Here is a 23,596-nt window from a genome sequence, read left to right as displayed (position 1 = left end):
GGCCCATGGTTAGGGTTGTTTTAGGGTCAGGGCACAGGGTTAGTTTTGTTTTAGGGTCAGGGACCTGGGTTAGGTTTGTTTTATGGTGAGGGCCCTGGGTTGGGTTTGTTTTAGGGTAAAGGCCAGGGCCCAGGTTTAGGATTGTTTTAGGGTCAGGGCCAGGGCCCAGGTTTAGGCTTGTTTTAGGATCAGGACCAGGGCCCAGGGTTAGGGTTGTTTTAGGGTCAGGGCCCAGGGTTAGTTTTGTTTTAGGGTCAGGGACCTGGGTTAGGGTTGTTTTAGGGTGAGGGCCCTGGGTTGGGTTGGTTGTAGGGTAAAGGCCAGGGCCCAGGGTTCGGATTGTTTTAGGGTCAGGGCCAGGGCCCAGGGTTAGGCTTGTTTTAGGCTCAGGGCCAGGGCCCACGGTTAGGGTTGTTTTAGGGTCAGGGCCAGGGCCCAGGGTTAGGCTTGTTTTAGGCTCAGGGCCAGGGCCCAGGGTTAGGGTTGTTTTAGGTTCAGGGCCAGGGCCCAGGATTAGGCTTGTTTTAGGGTCAAGGACAGGGCCCAGTGTTAGGGTTGTTTTAGGGTCAGGACCTGTGCCCAGGGTTAGGCTTGTTTTAGGGCCAGGGCCCAGGGTTAGGGTTGTTTTAGGGTCAGGGCCAGGTCCCAGGGTTAGGGTTGTTTTAGGGTCAGGGCCAGGGCCCAGGGTTAGGGTTGTTGTAGGGTCAGGGCCAGGGCCGAGCGTTAGGCTTGTTTTAGGGTCAGGGACAGGGCCCATGGTTAGGGTTGTTTTAGGGTCAGGGCCAGGGCCCAGGGTTATGCTTGTTTTAGGGTCAGGGCCAGGGCCCAGGGTTAGGGTTGTTTTAGGGTCAGGACCTGCTCCCAGTGTTAGGCTTGTTTTAGTGCCAGGGCCCAGGGTTACGGTTGTTTTATGGTCAGGGCCAGGGACCAGGATTAGGCTTGTTTTAGTGCCAGGGCCCAGGGTTCGGGTTGTTTTAGGGTCAGGGCCAGGGCCCAGGTTCAGGGTTGTTTTAGGTCAGTGCCAGGGCCCAGCATTAGGATTGTTTTAGGGTCAGGGCCAGGGCCCAGGTTTAGGGGTGTTTTAGGGTCAGGGCCAGGGCCCAGCGTTAGGGTTGTTTTAGGTTCAGGGCCAGGGCCCAGGGTTAGGCTTGTTTTAGGGTCAGGGCCAGGGCCCAGCGTCAGGGTTGTTTTAGGTTCAGGGCCAGGGCCCTGGGTTAGGGTTGTTTTAGGGTCAGGGCCAGGGCCCAGTGTTAGGGTTGTTTTAGGGTCAGGACATGGGCCCAGGGTTAGGCTTGTTTTAGTGCCAGGGCCCAGGGTTAGGGTTGTTTTAGGTCAGGGCCCAGGGTTAGGGTTGTTTTAGGTTGAGTGCCCATGGTTGGGTTTATTTTAGGGTCAGGGCCAGGGCCCAGGGTTAGGCTTGTTTTAGGTCAGGGCCCAGGGTTAGGGTTGTTTTAGGTTGAGTGCCCATGGTTGGGTTTATTTTAGAGTCAGGGCCAGGGCCCAGGGTTAGGGTTGTTTTAGGGTCAGGGCCAGGGCCCAGGGTTAGGCTTGTTTTAGGGTCAGGGCCAGGGTCCAGGGTTAGGGTTGTTTTAGGGTCCGGTCCGGGGCCCAGGGTTAGGCTTGTTTTAGGGTCAGGGCCAGGGCCCAGGGTTAGGGTTGTTTTAGGTTCAGGGCCAGGTCCCAGGGTTAGGGTTGTTTTAGGGTCAGGACCTGGGCCCAGGCTTAGGCTTGTTTTAGTGCCAGGGCCCAGGGTTAGGGTTGTTTTAGGGTCAGGGCCAGGGCCCAGGTTTAGGGTTGTTTTAGGTCAGGGCCAGGGCCTAGGGTTAGGGTTGTTTAACGTCAGGGCCAGGTCCCAGGTTTAGGGTTGTTTTAGGGTCAGGGCCAGGGCCTAGGGTTAGGGTTGTTTTAGGGTCAGGGCCAGGGCCCAGGTTTAGGGTTGTTGTAGGGTCAGGGCCAGGGCCCACGGTTAGGCTTGTTTTAGGGTCAGGACCAGGGCCCAGGGTTAGGCTTGTTTTAGGGTCAGGGCTAGGGCCTAGGGTTAGGGTTGTTTTAGGGTCAGGACCTGGGCCCAGGGTTAGGCTTGTTTTAGGATCAGGGCCCAGGGTTAGGGTTGTTTTATGGTCAGTGCCCTGGGTTAGGGTTGTTTTAGGGTCAGGGCCCATGGTTAGGGTTGTTTTAGGGTCAGGGCACAGGGTTAGTTTTGTTTTAGGGTCAGGGACCTGGGTTAGGTTTGTTTTATGGTGAGGGCCCTGGGTTGGGTTTGTTTTAGGGTAAAGGCCAGGGCCCAGGGTTAGGATTGTTTTAGGGTCAGGGCCAGGGCCCAGGTTTAGGCTTGTTTTAGGATCAGGACCAGGGCCCAGGGTTAGGGTTGTTTTAGGGTCAGGGCCTAGGGTTAGTTTTGTTTTAGGGTCAGGGACCTGGGTTAGGGTTGTTTTAGGGTGAGGGCCCTGGGTTGGGTTTGTTGTAGGGTAAAGGCCAGGGCCCAGGGTTAGGATTGTTTTAGGGTCAGGGCCAGGGCCCAGGGTTAGGCTTGTTTTAGGGTCAGGGCCAGGGCCCACGGTTAGGGTTGTTTTAGGGTCAGGGCCAGGGCCCAGGGTTAGGCTTGTTTTAGGCTCAGGGCCAGGGCCCAGGGTTAGGGTTGTTTTAGGTTCAGGGCCAGGGCCCAGGATTAGGCTTGTTTTAGGGTCAAGGACAGGGCCCAGTGTTAGGGTTGTTTTAGGGTCAGGACCTGGGCCCAGGGTTAGGCTTGTTTTAGGGCCAGGGCCCAGGGTTAGGGTTGTTTTAGGGTCAGGGCCAGGTCCCAGGGTTAGGGTTGTTTTAGGGTCAGGGCCAGGGCCCAGGGTTAGGGTTGTTGTAGGGTCAGGGCCAGGGCCGAGCGTTAGGCTTGTTTTAGGGTCAGGGACAGGGCCCATGGTTAGGGTTGTTTTAGGGTCAGGGCCAGGGCCCAGGGTTATGCTTGTTTTAGGGTCAGGGCCAGGGCCCAGGGTTAGGGTTGTTTTAGGGTCAGGACCTGCTCCCAGTGTTAGGATTGTTTTAGTGCCAGGGCCCAGGGTTACGGTTGTTTTATGGTCAGGGCCAGGGACCAGGATTAGGCTTGTTTTAGTGCCAGGTCCCAGGGTTCGGGTTGTTTTAGGGTCAGGGCCAGGGCCCAGGTTCAGGGTTGTTTTAGGTCAGTGCCAGGGCCCAGCATTAGGATTGTTTTAGGGTCAAGGCCAGGGCCCAGGTTTAGGGGTGTTTTAGGGTCAGGGCCAGGGCCCAGCGTTAGGGTTGTTTTAGGGTCAGGGCCAGGGCCCAGGGTTAGGCTTGTTTTAGGGTCAGGGCCAGGGCCCAGCGTCAGGGTTGTTTTAGGTTCAGGGCCAGGGCCCAGGGTTAGGGTTGTTTTAGGGTCAGGGCCAGGGCCCAGTGTTAGGGTTGTTTTAGGGTCAGGACATGGGCCCAGGGTTAGGCTTGTTTTAGTGCCAGGGCCCAGGGTTAGGGTTGTTTTAAGGTCAGGGCCAAGGCCCAGGTTTAGGCTTGTTTTAGGGTCTCGGCCAGGTCCCAGGCTTAGGGTTGTTTTAGGGTCAGGGCCCAGGGTTAGGGTTGTTTTAGGGTCAGGGCCAGGGCCCAGGGTTAGGGTTGTTTTAGGGTCAGGGCCAGGGCCCAGGGTTAGGCTTGTTTTAGGGTCAGGGCCAGGGCCCAGGGTGAGGGTTGTTTTAGGGTCAGGGACAGGGCCCAGCGTTAGGGTTGTTTTAGGGTCAGAGCCAGGGCCCAGGGTTAGGGTTGTTTTAGGGTCGGGTCCTGGGCCCTGGGTTAGGGTTGTTTTTGTGCCAGGGCCCAGGATTAGGGTTGTTTTAGGGTCAGGGCCAGGGCACAGGGTTACGGTTGTTTTAGGTCATGGCCAAGGCTCAGGGATAGGGTTGTTTTAGGGTCAGGGCCAGGTCCCAGGGTTAGGCTTCTTTTAGGGTCAGGACCTGGGCCCAGCTTTAGGCTTCTTTTAGTGCCAGGGCCCAGGGTTAGGTTTGTTTTAGGGTCAGGGCCAGGGCCCAGGGTCAGGGTTGTTTTAGGTCAGGGCCTGGGCCCAGCATTAGGGTTGTTTTAGGGTCAGGGCCAGGGCCCAGGTTTAGGGGTGTCTTAGGGTCAGGGCCAGGGCCCAGGGTTTGGCTTGTTTTAGGGTCAGGGCCAGGGCTGAGGCATAGGTTTGTTTTAGGGTCAGGGCCAGGGCCCAGGGTTAGGGTTGTTTTAGGGTCAGGGCCAGGGCCGAGGGTTATGCTTGTTTTAGGGTCAGGGCCAGGGCCCAGGGTTAGGGTTGTTTTAGGGTCAGGGCCAGGGCCCAGGGTTAGGCTTGTTTTAGGGTCAGGGCCAGGGCCCACGGTTAGGGTTGTTTTAGGGTCAGGGCCAGGGCCCAGGGTTAGGCTTGTTTTAGGCTCAGGGCCAGGGCCCAGCGTTAGGTTTGTTTTAGGTTCAGGGCCAGGGCCCAGGATTAGGCTTGTTTTAGGGTCAAGGACAGGGCCCAGTGTTAGGGTTGTTTTAGGGTCAGGACCTGTGCCCAGGGTTAGGCTTGTTTTAGGGACAGAGCCCAGGGTTAGGGTTGTTTTAGGATCAGGGCCAGGTCCCAGTGTTAGGGTTGTTTTAGGGTCAGGGCCAGGGCCCAGGGTTAGGGTTGTTGTAGGGTCAGGGCCAGGGCCGAGCGTTAGGCTTGTTTTAGGGTCAGGGACAGGGCCCATGGTTAGGGTTGTTTTAGGGTCAGGGCCAGGGCCCAGGGTTATGCTTGTTTTAGGGTCAGGGCCAGGGCCGAGGGTTAGGGGTGTTTTAGGGTCAGGACCTGCTCCCAGTGTTAGGCTTGTTTTAGTGCCAGGGCCCAGGGTTACGGTTGTTTTATGGTCAGGGCCAGGGACCAGGATTAGGCTTGTTTTAGTGCCAGGGCCCAGGGTTCGGGTTGTTTTAGGGTCAGGGCCAGGGCCCAGGTTCAGGGTTGTTTTAGGTCAGTGCCAGGGCCCAGCATTAGGATTGTTTTAGGGTCAGGGCCAGGGCCCAGGTTTAGGGGTGTTTTAGGGTCAGGGCCAGGGCCCAGCGTTAGGGTTGTTTTAGGGTCAGGGCCAGGGCCCAGGATTAGGCTTCTTTTAGGGTCAGGGACAGGTCCCAGGGTTAGGCTTGTTTTAGGGTCAGGGCCAGGGCCCAGGGTTAGGCTTGTTTTAGGGTCAGGGACAGGGCCCAGGGTTAGGGTTCTTTTAGGGTCAGGGCCAGGGCCCAGGGTTAGGCTTGTTTTAGGGTCAGGGTGAGGGCCCAGTGATAGGGTTGTTTTAGGGTCAGGGCCAGGGCCCAGGGTTAGGGTTGTTTTAGGGTCAGGGCCAGGGCCGGGTCAGGTTTGTTTTAGGGTCAGGGCCAGGGCCCACGGTTAGGGTTGTTTTAGGGTCAGGGCCAAGGCCCAGGGTTAGGCTTGTTTTAGGGTCAGGGCTAGGGCCTAGGGTTAGGGTTGTTTCAGGGTCAGGACCTGGGCCCAGGGTTAGGCTTGTTTTAGGATCAGGGCCCAGGGTTAGGGTTGTTTTAGGGCCAGGGCCCACGGTTAGGGTTGTTTTAGGGTCAGGGCCAGGGCCCAGGGTTAGGCTTGTTTTAGGCTCAGGGCCAGGGCCCAGGGTTAGGGTTGTTTTAGGTTCAGGGCCAGGGCCCAGGATTAGGCTTGTTTTAGGGTCAAGGACAGGGCCCAGTGTTAGGGTTGTTTTAGGGTCAGGACCTGGGCCCAGGGTTAGGCTTGTTTTAGGGCCAGGGCCCAGGGTTAGGGTTGTTTTAGGGTCAGGGCCAGGTCCCAGGGTTAGGGTTGTTTTAGGGTCAGGGCCAGGGCCCAGGGTTAGGGTTGTTGTAGGGTCAGGGCCAGGGCCGAGCGTTAGGCTTGTTTTAGGGTCAGGGACAGGGCCCATGGTTAGGGTTGTTTTAGGGTCAGGGCCAGGGCCCAGGGTTATGCTTGTTTTAGGGTCAGGGCCAGGGCCCAGGGTTAGGGTTGTTTTAGGGTCAGGACCTGCTCCCAGTGTTAGGATTGTTTTAGTGCCAGGGCCCAGGGTTACGGTTGTTTTATGGTCAGGGCCAGGGACCAGGATTAGGCTTGTTTTAGTGCCAGGTCCCAGGGTTCGGGTTGTTTTAGGGTCAGGGCCAGGGCCCAGGTTCAGGGTTGTTTTAGGTCAGTGCCAGGGCCCAGCATTAGGATTGTTTTAGGGTCAGGGCCAGGGCCCATGTTTAGGGGTGTTTTAGGGTCAGGGCCAGGGCCCAGCGTTAGGGTTGTTTTAGGGTCAGGGCCAGGGCCCAGGGTTAGGCTTGTTTTAGGGTCAGGGCCAGGGCCCAGCGTCAGGGTTGTTTTAGGTTCAGGGCCAGTGCCCAGGGTTAGGGTTGTTTTAGGTTCAGGGCCAGGGCCCAGTGTTAGGGTTGTTTTAGGGTCAGGACATGGGCCCAGGTTTAGGCTTGTTTTAGTGCCAGGGCCCAGGGTTAGGGTTGTTTTAGGTCAGGGCCCAGGGTTAGGGTTGTTTTAGGTTGAGTGCCCATGGTTGGGTTTATTTTAGGGTCCGGGCCATGGTCCAGGGTTAGGGTTGTTTTAGGGTCAGGGCCAGGGCCCAGGGTTAGGCTTGTTTTAGGGTCAGGGCCAGGGCCCAGGGTTAGGGTTGTTTTAGGTTCAGGGCCAGGTCCCAGGTTTAGGGTTGTTTTAGGGTCAGGACCTGGGCCCAGGCTTAGGCTTGTTTTAGTGCCAGGGCCCAGGGTTAGGGTTGTTTTAGGGTCAGGGCCAGGGCCCAGGTTTAGGGTTGTTTTAGGTCAGGGCCAGGGCCTAGGGTTAGGGTTGTTTTAGGTCAGGGCCAGGTCCCAGGTTTAGGGTTGTTTTAGGGTCAGGGCCAGGGCCTAGGGTTAGGGTTGTTTTAGGGTCAGGGCCAGGGCCCAGGTTTAGGGTTGTTGTAGGGTCAGGGCCAGGGCCCACGGTTAGGCTTGTTTTAGGGTCAGGACCAGGGCTCAGGGTTAGGCTTGTTTTAGGGTCAGGGCTAGGGCCTAGGGTTAGGGTTGTTTTAGGGTCAGGACCTGGGCCCAGGGTTAGGCTTGTTTTAGGATCAGGGCCCAGGGTTAGGGTTGTTTTATGGTCAGTGCCCTGGGTTAGGGTTGTTTTAGGGTCAGGGCCCATTTTTAGGGTTGTTTTAGGGTCAGGGCACAGGGTTAGTTTTGTTTTAGGGTCAGGGACCTGGGTTAGGTTTGTTTTATGGTGAGGGCCCTGGGTTGGGTTTGTTTTAGGGTAAAGGCCAGGGCCCAGGGTTAGGATTGTTTTAGGGTCAGGGCCAGGGCCCAGGTTTAGGCTTGTTTTAGGATCAGGACCAGGGCCCAGGGTTAGGGTTGTTTTAGGGTCAGGGCCTAGGGTTAGTTTTGTTTTAGGGTCAGGGACCTGGGTTAGGGTTGTTTTAGGGTGAGGGCCCTGGGTTGGGTTTGTTGTAGGGTAAAGGCCAGGGCCCAGGGTTAGGATTGTTTTAGGGTCAGGGCCAGGGCCCAGGGTTAGGCTTGTTTTAGGGTCAGGGCCAGGGCCCACGGTTAGGGTTGTTTTAGGGTCAGGGCCAGGGCCCAGGGTTAGGCTTGTTTTAGGCTCAGGGCCAGGGCCCAGGGTTAGGGTTGTTTTAGGTTCAGGGCCAGGGCCCAGGATTAGGCTTGTTTTAGGGTCAAGGACAGGGCCCAGTGTTAGGGTTGTTTTAGGGTCAGGACCTGGGCCCAGGGTTAGGCTTGTTTTAGGGCCAGGGCCCAGGGTTAGGGTTGTTGTAGGGTCAGGGCCAGGTCCCAGGGTTAGGGTTGTTTTAGGGTCAGGGCCCAGGGTTAGGGTTGTTTTAAGGTCAGGGCCAAGGCCCAGGTTTAGGCTTGTTTTAGGGTCTCGGCCAGGTCCCAGGCTTAGGGTTGTTTTAGGGTCAGGGCCCAGGGTTAGGGTTGTTTTAGGGTCAGGGCCAGGGCCCAGGGTTAGGGTTGTTTTAGGGTCAGGGCCAGGGCCCAGGGTTAGGCTTGTTTTAGGGTCAGGGCCAGGGCCCAGGGTGAGGGTTGTTTTAGGGTCAGGGACAGGGCCCAGCGTTAGGGTTGTTTTAGGGTCAGAGCCAGGGCCCAGGGTTAGGGTTGTTTTAGGGTCGGGTCCTGGGCCCTGGGTTAGGGTTGTTTTTGTGCCAGGGCCCAGGATTAGGGTTGTTTTAGGGTCAGGGCCAGGGCACAGGGTTACGGTTGTTTTAGGTCATGGCCAAGGCTCAGGGATAGGGTTGTTTTAGGGTCAGGGCCAGGTCCCAGGGTTAGGCTTCTTTTAGGGTCAGGACCTGGGCCCAGCTTTAGGCTTCTTTTAGTGCCAGGGCCCAGGGTTAGGTTTGTTTTAGGGTCAGGGCCAGGGCCCAGGGTCAGGGTTGTTTTAGGTCAGGGCCTGGGCCCAGCATTAGGGTTGTTTTAGGGTCAGGGCCAGGGCCCAGGTTTAGGGGTGTTTTAGGGTCAGGGCCAGGGCCCAGGGTTTGGCTTGTTTTAGGGTCAGGGCCAGGGCTGAGGCATAGGTTTGTTTTAGGGTCAGGGCCAGGGCCCAGGGTTAGGGTTGTTTTAGGGTCAGGGCCAGGGCCGAGGGTTATGCTTGTTTTAGGGTCAGGGCCAGGGCCCAGGGTTAGGGTTGTTTTAGGGTCAGGGCCAGGGCCCAGGGTTAGGCTTGTTTTAGGGTCAGGGCCAGGGCCCACGGTTAGGGTTGTTTTAGGGTCAGGGCCAGGGCCCAGGGTTAGGCTTGTTTTAGGCTCAGGGCCAGGGCCCAGCGTTAGGTTTGTTTTAGGTTCAGGGCCAGGGCCCAGGATTAGGCTTGTTTTAGGGTCAAGGACAGGGCCCAGTGTTAGGGTTGTTTTAGGGTCAGGACCTGTGCCCAGGGTTAGGCTTGTTTTAGGGACAGAGCCCAGGGTTAGGGTTGTTTTAGGGTCAGGGCCAGGTCCCAGTGTTAGGGTTGTTTTAGGGTCAGGGCCAGGGCCCAGGGTTAGGGTTGTTGTAGGGTCAGGGCCAGGGCCGAGCGTTAGGCTTGTTTTAGGGTCAGGGACAGGGCCCATGGTTAGGGTTGTTTTAGGGTCAGGGCCAGGGCCCAGGGTTATGCTTGTTTTAGGGTCAGGGCCAGGGCCGAGGGTTAGGGGTGTTTTAGGGTCAGGACCTGCTCCCAGTGTTAGGCTTGTTTTAGTGCCAGGGCCCAGGGTTACGGTTGTTTTATGGTCAGGGCCAGGGACCAGGATTAGGCTTGTTTTAGTGCCAGGGCCCAGGGTTCGGGTTGTTTTAGGGTCAGGGCCAGGGCCCAGGTTCAGGGTTGTTTTAGGTCAGTGCCAGGGCCCAGCATTAGGATTGTTTTAGGGTCAGGGCCAGGGCCCAGGTTTAGGGGTGTTTTAGGGTCAGGGCCAGGGCCCAGCGTTAGGGTTGTTTTAGGGTCAGGGCCAGGGTCCAGGATTAGGCTTCTTTTAGGGTCAGGGACAGGTCCCAGGGTTAGGCTTGTTTTAGGGTCAGGGCCAGGGCCCAGGGTTAGGCTTGTTTTAGGGTCAGGGACAGGGCCCAGGGTTAGGGTTCTTTTAGGGTCAGGGCCAGGGCCCAGGGTTAGGGTTGTTTTAGGGTCAGGGTGAGGGCCCAGTGATAGGGTTGTTTTAGGGTCAGGGCCAGGGCCCAGGGTTAGGGTTGTTTTAGGGTCAGGGCCAGGGCCTGGTCAGGTTTGTTTTAGGGTCAGGGCCAGGGCCCACGGTTAGGGTTGTTTTAGGGTCAGGGCCAAGGCCCAGGGTTAGGCTTGTTTTAGGGTCAGGGCTAGGGCCTAGGGTTAGGGTTGTTTCAGGGTCAGGACCTGGGCCCAGGGTTAGGCTTGTTTTAGGATCAGGGCCCAGGGTTAGGGTTGTTTTAGGGCCAGGGCCCACGGTTAGGGTTGTTTTAGGGTCAGGGCCAGGGCCCAGGGTTAGGCTTGTTTTAGGCTCAGGGCCAGGGCCCAGGGTTAGGGTTGTTTTAGGTTCAGGGCCAGGGCCCAGGATTAGGCTTGTTTTAGGGTCAAGGACAGGGCCCAGTGTTAGGGTTGTTTTAGGGTCAGGACCTGTGCCCAGGGTTAGGCTTGTTTTAGGGCCAGGGCCCAGGGTTAGGGTTGTTTTAGGGTCAGGGCCAGGTCCCAGGGTTAGGGTTGTTTTAGGGTCAGGGCCAGGGCCCAGGGTTAGGGTTGTTGTAGGGTCAGGGCCAGGGCCGAGCGTTAGGCTTGTTTTAGGGTCAGGGACAGGGCCCATGGTTAGGGTTGTTTTAGGGTCAGGGCCAGGGCCCAGGGTTATGCTTGTTTTAGGGTCAGGGCCAGGGCCCAGGGTTAGGGTTGTTTTAGGGTCAGGACCTGCTCCCAGTGTTAGGCTTGTTTTAGTGCCAGGGCCCAGGGTTACGGTGGTTTTATGGTCAGGGCCAGGGACCAGGATTAGGCTTGTTTTAGTGCCAGGGCCCAGGGTTCGGGTTGTTTTAGGGTCAGGGCCAGGGCCCAGTTTCAGGGTTGTTTTAGGTCAGTGCCAGGGCCCAGCATTAGGATTGTTTTAGGGTCAGGGCCAGGGCCCAGGTTTAGGGGTGTTTTAGGGTCAGGGCCAGGGCCCAGCGTTAGGGTTGTTTTAGGGTCAGGGCCAGGGCCCAGGGTTAGGCTTGTTTTAGGGTCAGGGCCAGGGCACAGCGTCAGGGTTGTTTTAGGTTCAGGGCCAGGGCCCTGGGTTAGGGTTGTTTTAGGGTCAGGGCCAGGGCCCAGTGTTAGGGTTGTTTTAGGGTCAGGACATGGGCCCAGGGTTAGGCTTGTTTTAGTGCCAGGGCCCAGGGTTAGGGTTGTTTTAGGTCAGGGCCCAGGGTTAGGGTTGTTTTAGGTTGAGTGCTCATGGTTGGGTTTATTTTAGGGTCAGGGCCAGGGCCCAGGGTTAGGCTTGTTTTATGGTCAGGGCCAGGGCCCAGGGTTAGGGTTGTTTTAGGGTCAGGGCCAGGGCCCAGGGTTAGGCTTGTTTTAGGGTCAGGGCCAGGGCCCAGCGTCAGGGTTGTTTTAGGGTCAGGGCCAGGGCCCAGGGTTAGGGTTGTTTTAGGTCAGGGCCCAGGGTTAGGGTTGTTTTAGGTTGAGTGCCCATGGTTGGGTTTATTTTAGAGTCAGGGCCAGGGCCCAGGGTTAGGGTTGTTTTAGGGTCAGGGCCAGGGCCCAGGGTTAGGCTTGTTTTAGGGTCAGGGCCAGGGTCCAGGTTTAGGGTTGTTTTAGGGTCCGGTCCGGGGCCCAGGGTTAGGCTTGTTTTAGGGTCAGGGCCAGGGCCCAGGGTTAGGGTTGTTTTAGGTTCAGGGCCAGGTCCCTGGGTTAGGGTTGTTTTAGGGTCAGGACCTGGGCCCAGGCTTAGGCTTGTTTTAGTGCCAGGGCCCAGGGTTTGGGTTGTTTTAGGGTCAGGGCCAGGGCCCAGGTTTAGGGTTGTTTTAGGTCAGGGCCAGGGCCTAGGGTTAGGGTTGTTTTAGGTCAGGGCCAGGTCCCAGGTTTAGGGTTGTTTTAGGGTCAGGGCCAGGGCCTAGGGTTAGGGTTGTTTTAGGGTCAGGGCCAGTTCCCAGGTTTAGGGTTGTTGTAGGGTCAGTGCCAGGGCCCACGGTTAGGCTTGTTTTAGGGTCAGGACCAGGGCCCAGGGTTAGGCTTGTTTTAGGGTCAGGGCTAGGGCCTAGGGTTAGGGTTGTTTTAGGGTCAGGACCTGGGCCCAGGGTTAGGCTTGTTTTAGGATCAGGGCCCAGGGTTAGGGTTGTTTTATGGTCAGTGCCCTGGGTTAGGGTTGTTTTAGGGTCAGGGCCCATGGTTAGGGTTGTTTTAGGGTCAGGGCACAGGGTTAGTTTTGTTTTAGGGTCAGGGACCTGGGTTAGGTTTGTTTTATGGTGAGGGCCCTGGGTTGGGTTTGTTTTAGGGTAAAGGCCAGGGCCCAGGGTTAGGATTGTTTTAGGGTCAGGGCCAGGGCCCAGGTTTAGGCTTGTTTTAGGATCAGGACCAGGGCCCAGGGTTAGGGTTGTTTTAGGGTCAGGGCCTAGGGTTAGTTTTGTTTTAGGGTCAGGGACCTGGGTTAGGGTTGTTTTAGGGTGAGGGCCCTGGGTTGGGTTTGTTGTAGGGTAAAGGCCAGGGCCCAGGGTTAGGATTGTTTTAGGGTCAGGGCCAGGGCCTAGGGTTAGGCTTGTTTTAGGGTCAGGGCCAGGGCCCACGGTTAGGGTTGTTTTAGGGTCAGGGCCAGGGCCCAGGGTTAGGCTTGTTTTAGGCTCAGGGCCAGGGCCCAGGGTTAGGGTTGTTTTAGGTTCAGGGCCAGGGCCCAGGATTAGGCTTGTTTTAGGGTCAAGGACAGGGCCCAGTGTTAGGGTTGTTTTAGGGTCAGGACCTGGGCCCAGGGTTAGGCTTGTTTTAGGGCCAGGGCCCAGGGTTAGGGTTGTTTTAGGGTCAGGGCCAGGTCCCAGGGTTAGGGTTGTTTTAGGGTCAGGGCCAGGGCCCAGGGTTAGGGTTGTTGTAGGGTCAGGGCCAGGGCCGAGCGTTAGGCTTGTTTTAGGGTCAGGGACAGGGCCCATGGTTAGGGTTGTTTTAGGGTCAGGGCCAGGGCCCAGGGTTATGCTTGTTTTAGGGTCAGGGCCAGGGCCCAGGGTTAGGGTTGTTTTAGGGTCAGGACCTGCTCCCAGTGTTAGGATTGTTTTAGTGCCAGGGCCCAGGGTTACGGTTGTTTTATGGTCAGGGCCAGGGACCAGGATTAGGCTTGTTTTAGTGCCAGGTCCCAGGGTTCGGGTTGTTTTAGGGTCAGGGCCAGGGCCCAGGTTCAGGGTTGTTTTAGGTCAGTGCCAGGGCCCAGCATTAGGATTGTTTTAGGGTCAGGGCCAGGGCCCATGTTTAGGGGTGTTTTAGGGTCAGGGCCTGGGCCCAGCGTTAGGGTTGTTTTAGGGTCAGGGCCAGGGCCCAGGGTTAGGCTTGTTTTAGGGTCAGGGCCAGGGCCCAGCGTCAGGGTTGTTTTAGGTTCAGGGCCAGTGCCCAGGGTTAGGGTTGTTTTAGGTTCAGGGCCAGGGCCCAGTGTTAGGGTTGTTTTAGGGTCAGGACATGGGCCCAGGGTTAGGCTTGTTTTAGTGCCAGGGCCCAGGGTTAGGGTTGTTTTAGGTCAGGGCCCAGGGTTAGGGTTGTTTTAGGTTGAGTGCCCATGGTTGGGTTTATTTTAGGGTCCGGGCCATGGTCCAGGGTTAGGGTTGTTTTAGGGTCAGGGCCAGGGCCCAGGGTTAGGCTTGTTTTAGGGTCAGGGCCAGGGCCCAGGGTTAGGGTTGTTTTAGGTTCAGGGCCAGGTCCCAGGTTTAGGGTTGTTTTAGGGTCAGGACCTGGGCCCAGGCTTAGGCTTGTTTTAGTGCCAGGGCCCAGGGTTAGGGTTGTTTTAGGGTCAGGGCCAGGGCCCAGGTTTAGGGTTGTTTTAGGTCAGGGCCAGGGCCTAGGGTTAGGGTTGTTTTAGGTCAGGGCCAGGTCCCAGGTTTAGGGTTGTTTTAGGGTCAGGGCCAGGGCCTAGGGTTAGGGTTGTTTTAGGGTCAGGGCCAGGGCCCAGGTTTAGGGTTGTTTTAGGGTCAGGGCCAGGGCCCACGGTTAGGCTTGTTTTAGGGTCAGGACCAGGGCCCAGGGTTAGGCTTGTTTTAGGGTCAGGGCTAGGGCCCAGGGTTAGGGTTGTTTTAGGGTCAGGACCTGGGCCCAGGGTTAGGCTTGTTTTAGTGCCAGGGCCCAGGGTTAGGCTTGTTTTAGGGTCAGGGCCAGGGCCCAGGGTTAGGCTTGTTTTAGGGTCAGGGCCAGCGCCAAGGGATTGGGTTGTTTTAGGGTCAGGGCCAGGGCCCAGAGTTAGGGTTGTTTTGGGGTCAGGGCCAGGGCCCAGGGTTAGGCTTGCTTTAGGGTCAGGGACAGGGCCCAGGCTTAGGGTTGTTTAAGGTCAGGGCCGGGACCCCGGTGTGGGGTTTTAGGCTCAGGGCCAGGGCCCAGTGTTAGGATTTTATTGTCAGGGCCCAGGGTTAGGGTTTTAGGGTCAGGGCCCAGGGTTAGGGTTTTAGTGTCAGGGCCCATGTTTAGGGTGATTTCCAGGAAGTGACCTCACAATGACTCAAGCTACCACTTACTGTTGATTGTGACGAAATGCTAGCTGAGGCACATGCCTTGGGAGCTAAGTGGTTGCTGCCCTTGACTACTATGAAGACTGGTGTGGGAAGGGTCGCTTTGGATGCACTTGAGCTGGGGTCCCCAACCCCTGCGCCTTGGAGCCGTAAGGAGCCACACAGCAGGTGAGTGGTGTCGAGTGAGGGAGTGAGGGAAGCTTCGTCTGTATTTACAGCCACTCCCCTTTGCTCACATTCCCGCTTGAGCTCCACCTTCTCAGATGAGCAGCAGCATTAGATTCTCATAGAACGCACCCTGTTGTGAACCGTGCATGTGAGGGATCTAGGTTGCGCTGTTCTTATGAGAATCTAATACCTATTGATCTGTCACTTTCTCCCATCACGCTCAGGTGGGACCATCCAGTTTCAGGAAAACAAGCTTAACACGCCCACTGATTCTACATTATGGTGAGTTCTATAATTATTTTATTATATATTCCAGTGTAATAGTGGAAATGATGTGCCAAATAAACGTAAATGTGCTTAAATCTTTTGGCCCAGCTCCTACCTCCCGGCAGCCTTGCCAGGCCCAGAACTCTCTCCAGTCAGCCTCTACAGACCAAGCTCATGACTCACAATGGCCTATTTAGGCCCATACCCTACCTCACGGCAGTCTCCGCAGATGAGCCTACTGCCTCACAACAGCCTCCACAGGCACAGCTCCATCGTTCCAATGGCCTCTTTAGACCCAGCTCCTGCCTCCCAGCCTTGTCTCCAGGCCCTGAACTTTCTCCGTAAGTTGAGGTAGCTGGGACTGTAGGTATACATGATGATACTTGGCTAATTTTTAAATTGTTTTGCAGACATGGGGTCTCACTTTGTTGGCCAGGCTGCTGTCAAACTAATGGCCTCAAGTGACCCTTCCACCCCTGCCTCCCATCCTCGAGGTATGTGCCACCACAAGGAGCACTTGTTCAATTTTCTAAGGAAAAAATTTCTGAAGTAAGGCTGTGGGATGATGGCAGGAAGATAAAAGAAAAACAGAAGAATAAGTTAAAATGACTTATTCACACATATTCTTTTGACAGCAAGAAGAACTGTTAGTATATACATTCCTTACAAACAAACAAACGGCAGATAAACAATGTTGTATAGGAACTTCAACACACACTGTACAATATTCCCACTTTGCTGACATAAGTTATGGAAATTTCGTGGTTTACTTGAGTGTCGCTACCAGTATTTTGCTACTCTGATGATTTTTATCAACTTCCTCATCTGTTAACTTCTCTCCAAAGTATGTCATGTCACGACATACTGCCGCTGCACGAACACAGCCAGTGTCTTCGTATTAAACATGTAGAATGCTTTCCTAATTTCTCTTTTTACTCTCTGTCTTTGTGTTCTGCATTTTCCTTACTTTTATTGTCAGAAACTCCAGAAAGTCAATCGTACTAATTTATCACGATTTGCTTTATTAATTTATACTATGCTTATATGGAATTTTGCCCAACAGACCTCATTACAATTTCTTACGTGTTTTATTTATTTATCTTTTTCTGAGACAGGGTCTCCCTCTGTTGTCCAAGGCTGGAGGGTAGTAGTGCTATCGCAGCTGACTGCAGCCTCAACCTTCCAGGCTGAAGCGATCCTCCCATCTCAACCTCCCACGTGGCTGAGACTACAGGTGCTTGCCACTACGCCCAACTAATATTTGGTTTTTTCATATACGTGGATTCCAGAGGGGTGACAGCGAAACGTGAGTAAGCATGGATTTTGGTATATGCAGAGATGGGGGGCTGTAACTAATTCTGTATACTGAGGGACGGCAACTGTATATGTTTTTACAATTACGCTGTAGGATACATACTGTTGCATAGCCTGGAAAATAATAATTTTTAATGGAGTGGAAGAATAATAATAATATTGCTAAAAGTAGCAGCTGGCCAGGTGTGGTGGCTCACACTGGTAATCGCAACACTTTGGGAGGCTGAGGCAGGAGGATGGCTTGAGGCCAAGAGTTTGCGACAGGCCTTGGAAACAAAGGGGGAGTCACCATCCCTACAGAAAAATACATGAATTAGCCTAGTGTGGTGGCACGTTCCTGTAGTCCCAGCTACTTGGGAGGCTGAGGTGGGAGGATCACTCAAGCCCAGGGAGGCTGAGACTGCAGTGAGTCATGATCAGGCCTCTGCACTCCAGCCTGGGTGACAGAGTGAGACCCTGTCTCAAAACAACAAAAAAGTAGCAGCTAACATCAACTGACCTTTTATACCAGGTGCCTATTGATACCATAGTTTAATTTCTTAGAACTGTTTCTTATTTCACTTACCAACTCTGTCTTCAGTTACTCCCAGATTTTTACTGTGTGTGTACAGATGACCTTTTGTTTAGATTGAATTGTCTCCCCAGAAGTAAGATTACTGTGAGTCATGGTGAATGGACATTCTCATTACCCTTGATGTAAATTGACAGGGTTTTGGGTGCCTCCCAGCTATAATCTTAGCACTTTGGGAGGCTAAGAGAGGAGGATTGCTTGAGGCCAAGAGTTGGAGGAGGCAGTATGGCAGTATGGTGAGACCCTGTCTCCATTATTTTAAAAAATTGACACGCTTTACCCGGGAAGGCTTATACACAATGTAAACACCCCTCATAGTATAAGAAAGTGCCCATTTCACTGCACCTTTGCCAGCACAGGGTATTATAATTTAGTAAGTCATTTTTTGTTTGATTATTTTAAATAGATAAAAGACCTCATATTACTTTACTTGTCACATTTCAACATCTTTCCTTAGCTTATTAGCTCTACCTCTTTTCTGTCTGTAAATGGTTGTTGTTGTTTTGTTCTTTGAGACAGGGTCTTGCTCTGTCACCAGGCTAGACTGTAGTGGCATAATCATGCCTCGCTGCAGCCTTGACCTCCCAGGCTCAAACTTCAGCATTCCGAGTAGCTGGGACTACAAGTGTGCACCACCACTCTCAGCTAACTTTTTTCTTCTTTTGGATAGAGACAGGTTCTCACTGTGTTGTCCAGACCGGTCTCTAGCTCCTGGCCTTAAGCAGTCCTCCTGCATTAGCTTCTCAAATTGCTGGAATTTCAGGCATGAGCCATCATGCCTGGCCTGGGCTAGTCCTGTATTCTCTAGAGTTCTCTTTACTTTGTGCTAGCCAATCTCTCATTATGCTGTTCACCTGTTATAATGAATAATTCTCCGTATTAAATTTTACCACTTTAAACTTTTGAGTGGTTTATGCTTCCTGATTGGACTCTGACTAATATGTTAGGAAGGGTCCCAGGAGATAAACCCACACAGATGGGATTTGGGCATAGGTTTGGTTTCCCAGGGGGCAGTGCTGAGCTCTTTGCCAGTGGGAAATGGGATGCTGGTGATTTCCAGGAAGTGACCTCACAGTGACTCAAGCTACCACTTACTGTTGATTGTGACGAAATGCCAGCTGAGGCACATGCCTTGGGAGCTAAGTGGTTGCTGCCCTTGACCACTATGAAGACTGGTGTGGGAAGGGTCGCTTTGGATGCACTTGAGCAGGGGTCCCCAACCCCTGAGCCATGGAGCCGTAGGGAGCCACACAGCAGGAGGTGAGTGGTGTCGAGTGAGGGAGTGAGGGAAGCTTCGTCTGTATTTACAGCCACTCCCCTTTGCTCACATTCCCGCTTGAGCTCCACCTTCTCAGATGAGCAGCAGCATTAGATTCTCATAGGAGAACGCACCCTGTTGTGAACCGTGCATGTGAGGGATCTAGGTTGCGCTGTGCTTATGAGTATCTAATACCTATTGATCTGTCACTTTCTCCATCACGCTCAGGTGGGACCATCCAGTTTCAGGAAAACAAGCTTAACACGCCCACTGACTCTACATTATGGTGAGTTGTATAATCATTTTATTATATATTGGATATATAATACGTATATATATTTATATATATGTAATAATGGAAATAAAGTGCCTAATAAATGTAAATGTGCTTAAATCTTTTTAAGCAGATTCTTCAGGCCCAGCATCTGCCTCACTGTGGACCCCCCAAGCCAAGCTCCCAACCTTTCAGCAGCTTCTACACACCCAGCTCCCGCCTGCCAGTGGCCTCTTCAGGCCCATGGGGCTCATTCCTCACAACAGCCTTTCCAGTCCCAGTTTTTCCCTTCCGGCGGCCTCTCCGGGCTGAGAACCTCCTCAAGTCGGCCTCTCCTGACTCACTTGCACCCTCCAGGCGTCCTCTCCGGGCCAAGCTCCTCTTCCTGGCTGCGTCTCCAGGCCCGACTCCTGCCTCTCAACAACCTCTTTGGACTCAGTGCCTACCCATCTCCTGGCGTCCTTGGTCGGCCCACAGCTTCCTCAAGCCAAGCTCCCCAGGCCCAGGTCAGGCCTCACGGTGCCCCCTCCACGATGAGCTCCTGCCCTCCAATGGCACCTGCAGGACCCAAATGGTCTCCGGTCGGTGGACTCCTCCACGCCAAGCTTGGGCCTCCCGGTGACCTCTGCAGGCCCAAGTTGTCCTGAAGTCGGCATCTCCCAGCCATGCCTCCCAGCAAGTAAGCAAGCTCTTTTGGCTCAACTCCTGCCCAGCTCCCAACCGCCTTTGTAGGTCCCGAACTTTCTCCAGCCAAGTTCTTTGGGCCTCATTCCTGCCGCCCGGTGGCCTGTACGGGCCCAGCAATGGTTGGAGAACGGCCTCTGCAGGTCCCGCTCTTGCCTCCCAGGGGCCTCTCCAGGCCCAGCTCTTGCCCCCACGGCGGCCACCTGGGGCCAAGTCCCTGCCTGCCTCCCAGCAGCCCGCATGCGGCCCAGCTCCTCCCTCATGGTGGCCTGTTGATGCTCATGCCTCTGGTACCCTGCCCAGAGGCATGAGCCCCTGCCACACACTGGCTCCTCCCACGCTGAGAGAGGTCAGCGTGAGCCCTTGCCTCACACCGGCCCCTCCCATGCTGAGAGAGGTCAGCGTGAGCCCCTTGCCTCACACTGGCTCCTCCCACGCTGAGAGAGGTCAGCGTGAGCCCTTGCCTCACACCGGCCCCTCCCATGCTGAGAGAGGTCGGCGTGAGCCCTTGACTCACACCGGCCCCTCCCACGGTGAGAGAGGTCAGCGTCAGCCCCTTGCCTCACCCCGGCCCCTCCCACGCTGAGAGAGGTCGGCATGAGCCCCTTGCCTCACCCCGGCCCCTCCCACGGTGAGAGAGGTCGGCGTGAGCCCCTTGCCTCACCCCGGCCCCTCCCACGCTGAGAGAGGTCGGCATGAGCCCTTGCCTCACACCGGCCCCTCCCACGGTGAGAGAGGTCAGCGTCAGCCCCTTGCCTCACACCGGCCCCTCCCACGCTGAGAGAGGTCAGCGTGAGCCCTTGACTCACACCGTCCCCTCCCACGGTGAGAGAGGTCAACGTGAGCCCCTTGCCTCACACCGGCCCCTCCCACGCTGAGAGAGGTCAGCGTGAGCCCTTGACTCACACCGTCCCCTCCCACGCTGAGAGAGGTCAACGTGAGCCCCTTGCCTCACACCGGCCCCTCCCACGCTGAGAGAGGTCAACGTGAGCCCCTTGCCTCACACCGTCCCCTCCCACGCTGAGAGAGGTCAACGTGAGCCCCTTGCCTCACACCGTCCCCTCCCACGCTGAGAGAGGTCAACGTGAGCCCCTTGCCTCACACGGGCCCCTCCCACGCTGAGAGAGGTCAGCGTGAGCCCTTGCCTCACACCGGCCCCTCCCACGCTGAGAGAGGTCAGCGTGAGCCCTTGCCTCACACCGGCCCCTCCCACGCTGAGAGAGGTCGGCGTGAGCCCCTTGCCTCACCCCGGCCCCTCCCACGCTGAGAGAGGTCGGCGTGAGCCCCTTGCCTCACACCGGCCCCTCCCACGCTGAGAGAGGTCGGCGTGAGCCCTTGCCTCACACCGGCCCCTCCCACGCTGAGAGAGGTCGGCGTGAGCCCTTGCCTCACACCGGCCCCTCCCACGCTGAGAGAGGTCGGCGTGAGCCCTTGCCTCACACCGGCCCCTCCCACGGTGAGAGAGGTCAGCGTCAGCCCCTTGCCTCACACCGGCCCCTCCCACGCTGAGAGAGGTCAGCGTGAGCCCTTGACTCACACCGGCCCCTCCCACGCTGAGAGAGGTCAGCGTGAGCCCTTGCCTCACACCGGCCCCTCCCACGCTGAGAGAGGTCAGCGTGAGCCCCTTGCCTCACCCCGGCCCCTCCCACGCTGAGAGAGGTTGGCGTGAGCCCTTGCCTCACACCGGCCCCTCCCACGCTGAGAGAGGTCGGCGTGAGCCCCTTGCCTCACACCGGCCCCTCCCACGCTGAGAGAGGTCGGCGTGAGCCCTTGCCTCACACCGGCCCCTCCCACAGTGAGAGAGGTCAGCGTCAGCCCCTTGCCTCACACCGGCCCCTCCCACGCTGAGAGAGGTCAGCGTGAGCCTTTGCCTCACACCGGCCCCTCCCACGCTGAGAGAGGTCAGCGTGAGCCCCTGCCTCAACAGGCCACCGTGAGGGAGGAGCAGGGTCGCACGCGGGCTGCTGTGAGGCAGGCAGCGACTTGGGCCTGGGAGGTCGTGGTGGGGTGAGAGCTGGGCTTGGAGACTCCCCTGGGAGGCAACCGCGGGGCCTACAGACTCTGTTCTCCAGCCGGAGCTGGGACTGTTCAGGTACTGGGAGGTGGGATGTGGGTCTGAAGAGCTTGGTTGCAGAAACTTCGGGGTCTACAAACGCAGGTGGGAGCTGAGCCAAAAAAGCTTGTTTGCTGGGAGGCGGGAGATGCAGCCAGGAGAAACAGCTGTGCCTGCAGAGGCCGCCATGCGGGAGGCGGAGGCCGGGCCTCCTCAAATCGGCCTCTCCAGACCCACTTGCAGCCTCCCGGCATCCTCTCCGGGCCCAGCTCTTCCTCCTGGCTGCGTCTCCAGGCCTGACTCTGGCCTCCCAACAACGTCTTTGGACTCAGCTCCTGCCCAGCTCCCAGCAGGCCCAAGTTGTCGTCAAGTCGGCCTGGAATTGGGCCCGGAAGAGCAGCAAGTCGGCCTCCCTGGGCCCAGCTCCGTCCTCTAGGCGGCCTCTCCAGGTGCAAAACTTCCTCGAGTCAGCCTCTCCAGGCCCAGCTCCTCCTGCCTCCCAGTGGCCTCTTTCAGCCCAGACCAGCTCATGGCTCTTGGCGGCCTTCCCAGGCCCCGCTTTTGACTTTTGGTGGCCTCTTCAGGCCCAGAACTTGACCTCCAGTGGGCCTTTGCAGGCCCGGCCTCCTGCCTCTCGAAGGCCTGCAGGGGCCCGGACTCACAGCGGACTCACAGCGGACTCTCCATGCCCAGCTAGCTCTCGCCTCATTGTGGCCTCCCGAGTCCAAAGCTCCTGCCTCTCGGCCGCTTCGGCAGGCCCAGCTCCCGCCTGCCAGTGGCCTCTTTAGGCCCAGCTCGTTCCTCACAACGGCCTTCCCAGGCCCCGTTTTTCCCTTCTGGCAGCCTCTTGGCCTCTAATTTGTTTATCTTTTGTGTATAAATCCCAAAATATTGAATTTTGGAATATTTCCACCATTATGTAAATATTTTGGTAGGTGATTTATTTGGGGTGAGTTTCTGCACCAAGCCCGAATTTTTTATTTTATTTTCCTTATTATTTGGTGTTAAACAGGTTTAATGACGGTCATGGCAACTGTTTGGCACAATGAAAAATATCGCCCATGATCAACGTGTTCTGTTCTGGGGAAGGGGGCAAAGGCAGGGTGAATCACTTTCTTAAAAAGTATAGCTCAAGTTGGGAGTGCAGAGGGAATGGGGAGAAAACCCTCCCGCTGCCTGTGTCGAAGTGCAGGAGCCCTCACCCCCATACTCACCTGAGTCCAGCCCCTCTGGGGAAAGAAGGGGTGCATGAACTCCCCCTAGTCCACAGGCACCTCCCTGTGGCCCAAGGCCCTCTTCACACTCCATCTTGTAGCCCCAACAGGAGCTATTTTCCGAAAAGTGAAAAGCTCTGAAGGTCCCACAATTCATGGTATGTACACCTCCCTCACCAGGGGCTGCAAAGTGGCCTGGAGCTCCATACTGAGTAGAAGTCTTTGGGCCAGAGTCAGCATCTGGCTGACGGTCCGGATATCCTGGTTGGAGTGACCCTGGTGCGCCCTGCCAGGGCCTGGTGCCGCTTGCTGAAGATCATGACCGCCACTCATGGGCCACCGATGTGGTCCTTGTCCCATTTGTTGGGGCTGCGTCCATCCTTCTCAGAAGATGAGTCCTGTTCCTTGCGCAGGGCACTGAGGGACTGGGCCTGACATCATCTGAGTGGTAGAGGCAACTGGGTGTCAGGAGACATGATGGAGAGGAAAGCATCATCATGGTCATTCTCTGTCTCACTGTCCAGCAGGGACTCCCCTGAGGGGCCCAGGGCTCCTCCTCCATGGTGGGAGGTGAGCTTTTAACAGGTTCCACCACCCCCAAAGTGTGTGGGGTTGCGGGCCCTGGGCTTTCAGGGCAGGTGGCTCCAGGGGGCCGCCCAGGGTCAACACTCCCTGTGCCACCTGGTGGATGCTCATGAGCAACAGCTGCCAACTTGGCAGGTTGTTTTCTCTGGTTGGAGGCCACTGAGTAACTGGCAGGTTGCTGGGCCTCGTGTGGCTGCAGGGAGGGGTCAGGAAGGGGATGGAGTACCAGGGGAACACGGCCACAGAGTGACCTTCCACATTCCTCCACACGAACATGCTGACGCCACGGGAGGCCTCACTGAATGCAGGCCTGGGGGCCGAGTACTTGGTCCGGGCAGGGAGTTCCTGGCAGGAGCTCACACCTCACCCCCTCCTCAGCCCAGGTGGCTTGGGCCCAGAGAAGTGGGGGTTGGAGAGGAGCAGAAGACCAGGCCTCAAGTTTTGTTTTTTTTTGTTTGTTTTTTTGTTTTTGAAATGTAGTTTGACTCTTGTCACCCAGGCTGGAGTGCAGTGGCACGATCTCAGTGGCCTTCATACCTGGCTAATTTTTTGTATTTTTACTGGGGGTGGGGTTTTGCCATGTTGGCCAGGCTGGTCTTGACCTCCCGATCTCAGGTGATCCACCCACCTCAGCCTCCCAAAATGGGATTACGGGCATGAGCCACTGCTCCCAACTTCATTCATTTTTACTTGAAAAACTCCGTTAAGCATTTTTTTAAGGTAGACCTAGTGGTCCTGAATGCCCTCAGCTTTGTTTGTCGAGGAAGCACGTTATTTCTTTTTTCTTTCTGAAGGACAGCTTTGTCAGACATAGTATTAGTTGCTGGCACTTTTTTTCTTTCAGCACTTTGAATGTATTATTCGATTCTGTCCTGACCTGCAAAGTTTCTTTAACTTTTGACTATTTGATTATATTGTGACTTGGTGAGTATCTATTTGGTTTGAACCTCTTCAGGAATCTTTAAGCTTCATGGATTTAGATGTCTAAATCTTTCCCATGATTTAGGCAGTCTTCAGCCATTCTTTAAATAAGCTTTCTTCTCCTTTCTCTACTTTCCTTTTCAAACTCCCATAACCTGACAATGGGTTGCCTAATGGTGTCTTGTTGGCTTTCTTTTCTCTGTCT

The 23,596-nt window shown here is 55.9% G+C and overlaps 1 long non-coding RNA gene across 2 annotated transcripts; it reads left to right on the top strand.

The window, feature by feature from the left end:
• The first annotated feature begins 14,606 nt into the window (after positions 1-14,606).
• Positions 14,607-21,736, top strand: LOC129532618 (uncharacterized). Of its 2 annotated transcripts, none has more exons than XR_010133075.1 (4): positions 14,607-14,858; positions 15,633-15,827; positions 17,889-17,946; positions 18,068-21,736. It is a non-coding gene; the product is annotated as an uncharacterized lncRNA (long non-coding RNA). The 2 variants fall into 2 exon arrangements; XR_010133074.1 differs by having other exon boundaries at positions 14,608-14,858; positions 15,633-15,823.
• The last annotated feature ends 1,860 nt before the right edge of the window (positions 21,737-23,596 follow it).

Source organism: Gorilla gorilla, chromosome 2 (assembly GCF_029281585.2).
Source record: "Gorilla gorilla gorilla isolate KB3781 chromosome 2, NHGRI_mGorGor1-v2.1_pri, whole genome shotgun sequence".
Lineage (NCBI taxonomy): Eukaryota > Metazoa > Chordata > Mammalia > Primates > Hominidae > Gorilla > Gorilla gorilla.
Note: the sequence above shows the minus strand (reverse complement) of the source record. Positions and strands in the feature narration are given on the sequence as shown.